The sequence below is a fragment of the Triticum aestivum genome, chromosome 4B, assembly GCF_018294505.1.
Source record: "Triticum aestivum cultivar Chinese Spring chromosome 4B, IWGSC CS RefSeq v2.1, whole genome shotgun sequence".
Lineage (NCBI taxonomy): Eukaryota > Viridiplantae > Streptophyta > Magnoliopsida > Poales > Poaceae > Triticum > Triticum aestivum.
The window spans coordinates 378,907,470-378,920,948 of record NC_057804.1 but is presented as its reverse complement, the minus strand read 5'-3'; the positions used below and the strand labels follow the sequence as shown (position 1 = coordinate 378,920,948).

Sequence of the window (13,479 nt, the reverse complement as noted above, 5' to 3'; positions counted from 1 at the left end):
TCGCCGCCTGAGGGCTAGCCGGGGCTAAAAATGGGCATGGGGGCGAGCGGGTTCCCAGCCGCCGGCCCCAGGGCCGCCCCCAGACGCCGTTTATGTTTTTAAAAAAGGGTATTCGGCAAAGTTCGGCAAAGTGGACAAATTATTTGGCTAAAGTTCAACAAACTGGACATATATTCGACATATTCAACATTACATAGCAAAGTTATTTAAAAAAAGGACGCAACTACACTAATTAAGTGCCGAAGAAGTCGCTGAGCGCGGCGAAGTCGCCGACGTTGCCGTCATCCTCGTCGTCGTCTTCGTCGGCCTTCTCCTCCTTGACGTGGCCGCCCCTGCTGGAGCCTTGCCCAGCGTCGCCCTGGCGAACCGGTGGTGGTGCCGCGTCGTCGTCACTATTGTCGAGGACGACGATGTCTCCCTCGTCGTGGCCCCGGCGCCGAACTTCAAACTGCTCGTAGGCACGGTGCTGGCGCTCCATATCCATGCGAGCCCAGTCATCGCACGCCCATTTCAAGGCTGCCACGTCGTCGAGCTCCTCCACGCCGCCTGCGAGCCCGTGCTCCATCTTCACGACGGCGATCCCCGACTCCGTCTTCACAGTGGAGAGCCCCGGCTCTGTCTTCGGTTTTACGTAGCGCGGAGGAGCCAAGGAGGAGGCGCGTCGGCCGCCCTCATTGATGACGATGCCGGTGCTACGGGTGCGCCGCCGAGCAGCGTCTCTGCTGCGGGCTCGGCTTTGACGCCGAACACCGCCGGCGAGCCGGAAGAATGGGAAGAGGAGCGGGAGAAGGAGTGAGAGGAGGCAGGGCCGGCCCTGAGGAGGGCAGCAGGGGCGGCCTCCCCGGGCCCCCGAAAGCCAGGGGCCCCCTCCCACGTACATACACACTAGTTAATTAGCCCAAGGCTGCCCCTGGAAAAATAGTTAATTAGCCCAGGGAGACGCAAGGCCTGAGATGCGCACATAGTCAGATAGCCCAGGAGGCCACGAGTACGTTATCAATCCCTTCCGATCGAGAATTCATTGACTGCTTCCCAATAATTTCGGCTGATTCCTTTCCGCCCAGATCGTGAGCTGCAGGCCGGCGATTCCGGCCTCATCTAGGTCGTCCTCACCATCACCCCAAGTCCGGTCTCCGGTGGACCATCGAACTCCACTCCATGATAGATCCGCTGACATTGTCGCTTAGCTTGGAGGCCAGGCAATGGGGAGATCGTTCCATGCTTCTTGTTTCAGTCTAAAGCCTGATAACTTTTTGATTTTTCAGTTAACTGGTAATTTTTGTTCATGGCAGGCAGAGGCAACTTAGAATACTATCATGAGGATTATGAGAGTCAAGGGTGAAGGGCCTCACGATCTACCATCTAAAGAGTCATCTTCAGGTCTGTACGCATCGGTACAATTAGGTTTAGTTTGAGTACTCTCTTTCTCTCTCTCTTCCTCTCCTAATGTGTGGTTTGATTTGTGATTGTATTTATCTTATAATAAAATCATAAATTTCATGCATGGAAGCAGCAGCAAGAGTTATGTGATCACTCGGTTAAGGATGGTAAAATGATAATATCTAGTGCACATTCTTGCATTTAGTTTATATCATCTTAGTTCAAATTGTTGGATGAAACCATCATAATTTCATTTTCTTTAGAATCATATTTGCTTTATTGAAGTAGAAATTATTATGAAAGTGAAGAGCACACTAGCATGTGCGCCTCTTTATTTGAAGATATTCTCTCGTAAATGAAGGAGATATCTTCGAACGCCTTGCTTCTTGCCATAATCTCATTGGTGGTTTGCCCATAATGCCACACTGAACCATCATGGGTGTATCGATGACCCAGAACCAGTACTAACGGTTATCCCATACCACTGAGCAAATTCACCACCATCAAAAGTGCTTCCTTTGTCCGAGGGTCCAAGATGCCAGCATGGTGAGTTGGTGACACTTGCTGCTCCCACGAAATCACACTGATGGCTCCTTGCGATTGACATAATCACAACCTTGCCATTGCATCATCTACGCCCATCTTCACACAACCATCAGGAGGATGGATCCAAGATGAGATCATGACAAGTGACTTTGGGTCAAAGAATGCTAGAAGAAAATTTTCAAGGGGCCCCGAATTTTAGTTTCACCTCGTGTCGTGGTTCTAAGACTGACAGTAGAAAGGGGGTAGGTATGGAGAGGCAAGATCCCAGCTATGGTGAAGGTGTACACACAGGATTTACGAGTTCAAGCCCTTCGCGGAGGAAGTAATAGCCCTACGTCTCGGTGCCGGGAGGCAGACGACTGGATTATATGTGTGTGATGTTACAGGGGGAGCGAACACTTGTCCCAGAGGAGGGGTGGCTTATATAGAGTGCGCCAGGGACCCAACCATCCTCCATTACAAGGGGCTTAATGTACATAAAGTAGGGGCATTACTGATAACGCCAGTCTTAAGTGCTATTAATGACCTTAAAGACTACAGAGTGAATGCCAGACCGTTGAGTGATTTCTGATCTTCGGTAGGTCGAGTGATTCCTTGTATGGTCGAGTGACAACAAATAGGAGGGGTATCCGAGTGATATGATTGGTCGAGTGGATTGCACTCGACACCTTTGGCTGGGGGGGTTCTTCGTTGCCTCTTGGACTTCTTATCTTCTAGGGTAGGGACCTTGGGTAGGACGTATAGGCCAGGCCTATGACCCTACCCCAGGTCTATATCTTCATCAGTAGCCCCCGAGTGGATTAACGTTCGATAGGAAAGTAGGTTGAAGTTGAACTTGTTCTGAGCTTTGCACCTCACGAGTGTTTTTCGCAAGATGGAAGACTCTCGTTGGTACTTCAGCGTCGATTCAGTTGCCTTGATCCATTCAGAAAGTTGCCGAGTGAACTTATAGCATCATCCGCCGAGTGTTGTCTTGGAGTGTAGAATCTTTGGCGCGATTGATTGTAGTGTATCCCAGATTTCACGGAATACGAAATTTCGGGGAAGCGCGCGGGACGGGGCGCGCCGAAGTAAGCGAAGCGGATAAACATTAGTGCCTCGATTTTTGTGCCGCCTTTTTTGCCACGTACATTGTGCGTGACTGTTGCGGGATTTGACAGGATCGCCTGGTCCCACGCGTCAGCCACTCGGAAGCAGCCCTTTATAAGGCGATTGGGCCGAAGCGTCTGCACTGTGCACGCCCGTTTCTCTTTCTTCTTCATCTGCTTCTCCATGCATCCAGTTCTTTTGCTCTCGAGGCCACCGCTCTGCCGCCATGGTGAAGGACAAGACGGTGGCGCTGGAGCGTGCGAAGAAGGCGACGGGGGTAGCGAAAGGCAAGAAGCAGAACCGCGGGTCGTCATCACACGTGGGGCTGCCGCCCGGCTGGATCCAGGGCGATTGGATCTGGTCTTTGCTCCGGCAAGAAGATCTGGACGAGCTGGTGCAGTCCGGGCTGATCACCAAGGGTGCAGCAAGGCTGCCTGAGGGGGAGATGGAGCCGCAGCCTCAACCGGGTGAGTGTGTACTGCTCGCCACCCATGTCGACCGGGGTTTTTCGCTCCCTCCGCACCCCTTCTTCCGGGGCTTCCTGAACTTCTTCGGTGCCCAACTCCACCATTTTTCTCCCAATACCATCATGTACCTTGCCGCATTTGTGTCGATGTGTGAAAACTTTTTGGGGTGTCGACCGCACTGGGGCCTTTTCAAACACATCTTCACCATCCGTTCCCAGTCGGTGAAGAAAGCGAAAACAAGTGACTCGAAGACCCATGTCATCCATATGTGCGGGGGTTTGGGTATCCAAAAGAGGCATAGGAGTTCTTTCCCTGCGATGACTCTCCCTGAATCAGTTAGAGGTTAGCAGTCGACCTGGTTCTACTACTAGGACGTCCCAACTCCAGGTCAGTCGACTGGCCTTCCCCACTTCACTTTCGACCGTGTCCAGACTCCTTCTCCACTGAAAGTGACTGCTGCTGAGAACATGGAGACGAAGATGTTGGTTGAGAAAGTGGTGCAACTGATTAACGAGGGTTTCACTGGCCTGGACCTGCTGGAGGTATTCCTCAGTCGATGCATCCAGCCTCTTCAGGCCCGTGACCATCCCATGTGGCTGTACTCTGGGTCCGACGACACCGCTCGGGTTCATCCAGAGGAAGTGCCACCCAAGACCGTAGCCATGTGGTTGAAGAGCATCACAGGCAACCAGAACAACCCCAGAGGAGCTAGGCGAGTCATCCCCTTTAGTGATGACAATCAGCCCGACAAGGTATGCTCTTTATTCCGACTGTCTTTGCATACATATTCCGACTGTACTTGATCTCAACTGACTTTCACTCGACTTTTGTCTTGTAGGTTTTCACTGAAATGTATTTGATGCCCAACGGTGAACAAGCTCTGGAGCAGGACCAGGAGGGAGAGGCCCGCGTGGAGGAGAGCGGTGAATGGGAATCTTCGGACGAAGACGAGGAGGAGGAGAGCGAGGAGTCGGACGATGAGGAAGAAGTCGACTTGCCGCCGCGCTCCGAACGCTGATCCAAGGAACACCATGACCTGGCGGGCGGGTGCGGAAAGAACGTGGCTCCAAGTACCCACACGCAAAAGCGCACTCGGACGTCAACTCCGGAGCCGACAGAGAAGGTCGCCAAGCAGCCCAAGGTTGCTCCTCCAAAGACTCGGAAGACATTGCCGCGGATCAAGATGGACGTCCCTATTGCTTCGGGGTGAGTATCTATCTTTCATTTATCTAAGCCGACTGAAGTTTTTGTTCTGACCAAACGGATCATGTATCTTTCCAGCCCAACCTCTGCTGCAACTGACATGGATATCGACAAAGCTCCAGGAGACGAGGAGACTGATGATGTGGCCACTTCTCGAGTTGGTAAGTCCACTCGACCAGGTTTCATTTAGTCGAGTGGGTTGTCAGTCGGCTGGATTTCCAATGTTTCTCTCTCTCTCTCTGTAGTTCCGTGAGAAGTCGTCATGCTTCCTGATGATGAAGAAGAAGAAGTGCCTCTACAGGAGAGGAGGAGGAGAGGTGGGGGCTCGAGCAGGAGAAAGCTTGAAGTTCAAGTCCCTCAGTCGACGCCGACGCTTGAGGTAGTGGTCGAGCGTTCCGGAGATCCGGTTCAGACCAACATCACGTTTGCCAGCCCGCTGATGACTGATCGTCCGTCGGGGTCGACTGCTCCGGTTACCGCCGCTCCAGTGCAACTCCACTCATTTGACCCAGTAGCTGCTTCGGACGCCTTGGAGCCATCACTCTTTACTACATATCTGACCCCAGACGATTCGCCAAGTGCTGTCAGGGAGGCTCTTCGCCAGGTGAACCTTGTCATGGAGCAGGTGAAGGTGATGCACGAGGCTAGTCAGGTGGCTTATAACGCCAGCACCGCCCTGTAGACCAATGTTAAGGTCAGCGAACTCCGACTGAACTTTTGAATGCTGTTTTATATCCAATCACCCAGTGGGGTGTGCCTGTGTTTAGAGTTTAGGAAATATTCCACTTCATTCGACTCATGCTGAGTCTTAGTAATCTGTCCGGACCAGTGGGGGCACGCTGAGTGCACCCATTGGGTGTAGTCCCCGAGACCACGGTCGACTGCTGGCAGTCGGCTGAGGTCTTAGAATCTTCTCTCTTTTTTTTGACTCACGCTGGGCAGACTGCTACCTCTTGGGCACTGCGTTGGATTTCCCTGAAGAGGAGAGGATGATGCAGCAAAGTAGCGTAAGTATTTCCCTTAGTTTTTGAGAACCAAGGTATCAATCCAGTAGGAGACCACGCACAAGTCCCTCGTACCTACACAAAACGATAGCAACTCGCAACCAACGCTTAGGGGTTGTCAATCCCTTCACGGTCACTTACGAGAGTGAGATCTGATAGAGATAATATTTTTGGTATTTTTGATAGATAGATGCAAAGTAAAAAGTAAAAGGCAAAGTAAAAACAAAGCAAGTAAATAAAGTGATATAGATTGATATGATGAGAATAGACCCGGGGGCCATAGGTTTCACTAGTGGCTTCTCTGAAGAGCATAAGTATTCTACGGTGGGTGAACAAATTACTGTTGAGCAATTGACAGAATTGAGCATAGTTATGAGTATATCTAGGCAATGATCATGTATATAGGCATCACGTCCAAAACAAGTAGATCGAAACGATTCTGCATCTACTACTATTACTCCACTCATCGACCGCTATCCAGCATGCATCTAGAGTATTAAGTAAAAACAGAGTAATGCCTTAAGCAAGATGACATGATGAAGAGGGATAAATTCATGCAATATTATAAAAAACCCATCTTGTTATCCTCGATGGCAACAATACAATACGTGCCTTGCAACCCTTTCTGTCACTGGGTAAAGACACCGCAAGATTCAACCCAAAGCTAAGCACTTCTCCCATTGCAAGAACTACCAATCTAGTTGGCCAAACCAAAAAGGATAATTCGAAGAGACTTGCAAAGATAACTCAATCATACATAAAAGAATTCAGACAGAATCAAATATTTTCCATAGATAATACTAGATCATAAACCCACAATTCATCGGTCTCAACAAACACACCGCAAAAAGAAGATTACTTCGAATAGATCTCCACGAGAGAGGGGGAGAACATTGTATTGAGATCCAAAAAGAGAGAAGAAGCCATCTAGCTACTAGCTATGGACCCGAAGGTCTGAAGTAAACTACTCACACTTCATCGGAGGGGCTATGGTGATGGTGTAGAAGCCCTCCATGGTGGATTCCCCCTTCGGCAAAGCTCCGGAACAGGCCCCAAGATGGGATCTCGTGGATACAGAAGGTTGTGGCGGTGCAATTAGGTTTTTGGCTCCTGTTCTGATCGTTCGGGGATACGTAGGTATATATAGGAGGAAGGAGTACGTCGGTGGAGCTCCGAGGGGCCCACGAGGTAGGGGGCGCGCCTAGGGGGGCGCGCCCTCCACCCTCGTGACCTCCTCGGGCACTGCTTGGAGTAGGTTCCAAATCTCCTGGATCATGTTCGGTTGGAAAATCACGATCCCGAAGGTTTCATTCCGTTTGGACTCCGTTTGATATTTTGTTTCTTCGACATACTGAAAAAGGCAAAAAAAACAACAATTCTGGGCTGGGCCTCCGGTTAATAGGTTAGTCCCAAAAGTAATATAAAAGTGGAAAATAAAGCCCAATATAGTCCAAAACAGTAGATAAAGTAGCATGGAGCAATCAAATTATAGATACGTTGGAGACGTATCAGGCATCCCCAAGCTTAATTCATGCTCGTCCTCGAGTAGGTAAATGATAAAAAAAGAATTTTTGATGCGGAGTGATACTTTGGCATAATTTCAATGTAATTCTTCTTACGTGTGATATGAATATTCAAATCCGAAAGATTCAAGACAAAAGTTCATATTGACAAAAAAAATAATACTTCAAGCATACTAATCAAAGCAATCATGTCTTCTCAAAATAACATGGCAAAAGAAAGCTCATCCCTACAAAATCATATGGTTAGGCTATGCTTCATTTTCGTCACACAAAGATGTTCCCAACTTCTATACCCCCGATGACAAGCCAAGCAATTGTTTCATACTCAAATAATCTCAAACTTTTCAACTTTCACGCAATACATGAGCGCGAGCCATGGATATAGCACTATGGGTGGAATAGAATATGATGATGGGGATTGTGTGGAGAAGACAAAAAAAAGGAGAAAGTCTCATATTGACCAGGCTAATCAACGGGCTATGGAGATGCCCATCATTTGATGTCAACATGAGGAGTAGGGATTGCCATGCAACGGATGCACTAGAGCTATGAATGCTCAACAAAAGAAAACTAGTGGGTGTGCATCCAACTTGCTTGCTCACGAAGACCTAGGGCATTTTGAGGAAGCCCGTCATTGGAATATACAAGCCAAGTTCTATAATGAAGAATTCCCACTAGTATAAAAAGACAACTTATGAGACTCACTATCATGAAGATCTTGGTGCTACTTTGAAGCACAATATATGAGACTCGCTACATGAAGAACAAGTGCTACTTTGAAGCACAAGTGTGGTAAAAGGATAGTAGAATTGTCCCTTCTCTCTTTTTCTCTCATTTTTTTATTTGTTTGGGCCTTTCTCTTCTTCTTTTTTTATGGCCTCTTTTTTTTGTCCGGAGTCTCATCCCGACTTATGCGGGAATCATAGTCTCCATCATCCTTTCCTCACTTGGGACAATGCTCTAATAATAATGATCATCACACTTCTATTTTTCTTACAACTCAACAATTACAACTCGATACTTAGAACAAGATATGACTCTATATGAATGCCTCCGGCGGTGTACCGGGATGGTGCAATGAATCAAGAGTGACATGTATGAAAATAGTGCATGGTGGCTTTGCCACAAATACGATGTCAACTACAAGATCATGCAATGGCAATATGACAAAAGTAATGTATGTCATGATGATGATGATGGAAGTTGCATGGCAATATATCTCGGAATGGCTATGGAAATGCCATGATAGGTAGGTATGGTGGCTGTTTTGAGGAAGATATAAGGAGGTTTATGTATGATAGAGCGTATCGTATCACGGGGTTTGGATGCACCAGCGAAGTTTGCACCAACTCTCAAGGTGAGAAAGGGCAATGCACGGTACCGAAGAGGCTAGCAAAGGCGGAAAGGTGAGAGTGCGTATAATCCATGGACTCGACATTAGTCAAAAGAACTCATATACTTATTGCAAAAATTTAGAAGCCATCAAAAAATTCAAGTACTATGCGCATGCTCCTAGGGGGATAGATTGGTAGTAAAAGACCATCGCTCGTCCCCGACCGCCACTCATAAGGATGCACAAGCTAGGTACACTTCATGTTTCAAATTTGTTACACAACTTTACCCATACGTGCATGCTACGGGACTTGCAAACTTCAACACAAGTATTTCTCAAATTCACAATTATCAACTAGCACGACTTTGATATTATTACCTCCATATCTCAAAACAATTATCAAGCATCAAACTTATCTTAGTATTCAATTTACTCAAAAGAAAGTTTCGCATGTCTTGAACACTAGGTATATTAACATTAAGCAAATTATCATGCTATTAACGACTCTCAAAATAATCTAAGTGAAGCATGAGAGATCAATAGTTTCTTTAAAACAAATCCACCACCGTGCTCTAAAAGGTCTAAGTGAAGCACTAGAGCAAAAATTATCATGCTCAAAAGATATAAGTGAAGCACTATGAGCAAAACTATCAAGCTAAAAAGATATAAGTGAAGCACATAGAGTATTCTAACAAATTCAAATTCATGTATGGCTCTCTCAAAAGGTGTGTACAGCAAGGATGATTGTGGTAGACTAACAAGCAAAGACGCAAATAATACAAGACGCTCCAAGCAAAACACATATCATGTTGGTGAATAAAAATATAGCTCCAAGTAAATTACCGATGGAAATGGACAAAAGAGGGGATGCCTTCTGGGGCATCCCCAAGCTTTGACTTTTTGGTGTCCTTGGATTATCTTGGGGGTGCCATGGGCATCCCCAAGCTTAGGCTCTTTCCACTCCTTGTTTCATAATCCATCAAAAGAATTCACCCAAAACTTGAAAACTTCACAACACAAAACTCAACAGAAATCTCGTGAGCTCCGTTAGAGAAAGAAAACAAAAAACTACTTCAAAATACTGTAATTAACTCATTCTTTATTTATATTGGTGTTAAACCTACTGTATTCCAACTTCTCTATGGTTTATAAACTAATTTACTAGCCATAGATTCATCAAAATAAGCAAACAACACACGAAAAACAGAATCTGTCAAAAACAGAATAGTCTGTAGAAATCTGTAACTAACGCAAACTTCTGGAACTCTAAAAATTCTACCAACATAGGAAGTCCTGGAAAATTTTCTTATTGATCAGAAGCAAAAAGAATCAACGCAAAATCACGTTCCTGTGATTTATCATAACTAAATTCGTGCGTGCAAAGTTTATGTTTTTCAGCAGAATCAAATCAACTATCATCGTAGGTTATCCTATAGGTTCTACTTGGCACAAACACTAATTAAAACATAAAACCACATCCAAACAGAAGGTAGATGGATTATTTATTCCTAAACATAATCAAAAACAAAAAAACACAAAATAAAATTGGGTTGCCTCCCAACAAGCGCTATCGTTTAACACCCCTAGCTAGGCATTGATAATTTTAACGATGCTCACATCAAAGACAAGAATTAAAGCACAAAGGAGCATCATGAAACACGTGAAAAACACATCTAAGTCTAACATACTTCCTATGTATAGGCATCTTATAGGCAAACAAATTATCATATCAACAAAAACTAGCATATGCAAGGAAGCGGAAAGAAACAATAGCAATCTCAACATGACGAGAGGTAAAAAAAAATTCTAAGACCATATTTTCCTCTCTCATAATAATTACATGTGGGATCATAAGCAAATTCAACAAAATAGCTATCACATAAAATGTTTTCAACATGATCCACATGCACGCAAAGTTGACACTCTTCCAAAATAGTGGGATTAACATTAACTAAAGTCATGACCTCTCCAAACCCACTTTTATCAAAAATTTCATAAGATTGAACATTCTCCAAATATGTGGGATCTAAAGTTGACACTCTTCCAAACCCACTTTCAATAATATTGCAAAAACTATTATCAATCTCATATTCATCATGGGGTTTAAATAAATTTTCAAGATCATAAGAAGGATCACCCCAATCATGATCATCGCAACAAGTAGCAGACATAGCAAAATTAGCATCCCCAAGCTTAGGGTTTTGCATATTATTAGCGCAATTGACATCAATAGAATTTATAAAATCATTGCAATCATGCTTTTTATTCAAAGATCAATTGTGAATTCCTTCATAAAGTATTACATCACAATTTCCAGATTCACGAATTTCAAGCAAAACCTCATAAAGATAATCTAGTGCACTCAACTCACTAGCAATAGGTTCAACATAGTTAGATCTCTTAAAGAGATTAGCAAGTGGATGAGGATCCATAAACTTTTAGCAAGCGAAGACGCAAGCAAAAATAAGGCACAAGCAAACATAAGATTGAACGGAAGAAGGGTGAATAAAACGGCAAGGGTGAAGTTGGGGAGAGGAAAACGAGAGGCAAATGGCAAATAATGTAATGCGAGAGATAGGGATTGCGATGGGTACTTGGTATGTTTGACTTGCTTGCGTGAGCCTCCCCGGCAACGGCGCCAGAAATTCTTCTTGCTACCTCTTGAGCACTGCGTTGGATTTCCCCGAAGAGGAGAGGATGATGCAGCAAAGTAGCGTAAGTATTTCCCTCAGTTTTTGAGAACCAAGGTATCAATCCAGTAGGAGACCACGCACAAGTCCCTTGTACCTACACAAAATGATAGCAACTCGCAACCAATGCTTAGGGGTTGTCAATCCCTTCACGGTCACTTACGAGAGTGAGATCTGATAGAGATAATATTTTTGGTATTTTTGATAGATAGATGCAAAGTAAAAAGTAAAAGGCAAAGTAAAAACAAAGCAAGTAAATAAAGTGATATAGATTGATATGATGAGAATAGACCCGGGGGCCATAGGTTTCACTAGTGGCTTCTCTCAAGAGCATAAGTATTCTACGGTGGGTGAACAAATTACTGTTGAGAAATTGACAGAATTGAGCATAGTTATGAGTATATCTAGGCAATGATCATGTATATAGGCATCACGTCCAAAACAAGTAAATCGAAACGATTCTGCATCTACTACTATTACTCCACTCATCGACCGCTATCCAGCATGCATCTAGAGTATTAAGTAAAAATAGAGTAATGCCTTAAGCAAGATGACATGATGTAGAGGGATAAATTCATGCAATATAATAAAAACCCCATCTTGTTATCCTCGATGGCAACAATACAATATGTGCCTTGCAACCCTTTCTGTCACTGGGTAAGGACACCGCAAGATTGAACCCAAAGCTAAGCACTTCTCCCATTGCAAGAACTACCAATCTAGTTGGCCAAACCAAAAAGGATAATTCGAAGAGACTTGCAAAGATAACTCAATCATACATAAAAGAATTCAGAGAAGAATCAAATATTTTCCATAGATAATGCTGGATCATAAACCCACAATTCATTGGTCTCAACAAACACACCGCAAAAAGAAGATTACATCGAATAGATCTCCACGAGAGAGGGGGAGAACATTGTATTGAGATCCAAAAAGAGAGAAGAAGCTATCTAGCTACTAGCTATGGACCCGAAGGTCTGAAGTAAACTACTCACACTTCATCGGAGGGGCTATGGTGATGGTGTAGAAGCCCTCCGTGGTGGATGCCCCCTCCGGTAGAGCTCCGGAACAGGCCCCAAGATGGGATCTCGTGGATACAGAAGGTTGCGGCGGTGGAATTAGGTTTTTGGCTCCTGTTCTGATCGTTCTGGGATACGTAGGTATATATAGGAGGAAGGAGTACGTCGGTGGAGCTCTGAGGGGCCCACGAGGTAGGGGGGCGCGCCTAGGGAGGCGCGCCCTCCACCCTCGTGACCTCCTCGGGCACTGCTTGGAGTAGGTTCCAAGTCTCCTGGATCATGTTCGGTTGGAAAATATGATCCCGAAGGTTTTATTCCGTTTGGACTGCGTTTGATATTCTGTTTCTTTGAAATACTGAAAAAGGCAAAAACAACAATTCTGGGCTGGGCCTCTGGTTAATAGGTTAGTCCCCAAAATAATATAAAAGTGGAAAATAAAGCCCAATATAGTCCAAAATAGTAGATAAAGTAGCATGGAGCAATCAAAAATTATAGATACGTTGGAGACGTATCACAGACCATTCTGAGTGTTGATCTAAACCAGTGGGGGCACGCTAAGTGCACCCACTGGGTGTAGTCCCTGAGACTACTGTTGAATATCTGATTCGGCAGTAGTCTTAGAGTAACTTTTTGCTGTCATTGTCTTTTATTTCTGTCGATTGATATATCTCTCTTGTTGACTGCAGAGGTCTTGTGATCTTGGAGCCGAGCTTTCCAAGTTGAAGAAGAAGCACATCAGCGTTGAACTTGATATTGAACTCGCAAAGAAGAACCTCAAGACAGCTCAAGAAGAAATGGCTACCATGGGAGCTAACCAATCAACTCCTGACCACCTAGTAGCTCGCGTCTTTCACTGTTTTTTCTTTCAGTCTCTTTGAACCGAATGACTTCACACAAGCAGATGTGCGTAGTGAAAACCGTCAACTTCAGGCTCGTCTGAAGAGTGTTGTTTCTTTAGAGAGAATGAAGGAAGCCTTGGAGAAGAAGGACCTGGACCTTGTTGCTGCTCAGAAGGAAGCACGTGAGAAGACAACGCTTGCGGACAAGAAGTTGGCTTCAGTCGGCAAGTTGGAAGAGGAGAACGTGAAGTTGAAGACCGCCATCTCGGAAGCCAATCGAGAAGTCAAACAGCTGAAGAAGGACAAGGAGAACCTGTCCAATGAAGTTGGAGGCCTCAGAGCCAAGATAGGCGAGCTAGAGTCCTATCTGGGTCAACTTGCCGCGA

At 45.3% G+C, this 13,479-nt stretch overlaps 1 long non-coding RNA gene across 1 annotated transcript; it reads left to right on the top strand.

The window, feature by feature from the left end:
* The first annotated feature begins 974 nt into the window (after positions 1-974).
* Positions 975-5,475, top strand: LOC123094850 (uncharacterized). The gene is made up of 4 exons (XR_006446006.1): positions 975-4,234; positions 4,321-4,688; positions 4,764-4,846; positions 4,931-5,475. It is a non-coding gene; the product is annotated as an uncharacterized lncRNA (long non-coding RNA).
* Positions 5,476-13,479: the final 8,004 nt, after the last annotated feature.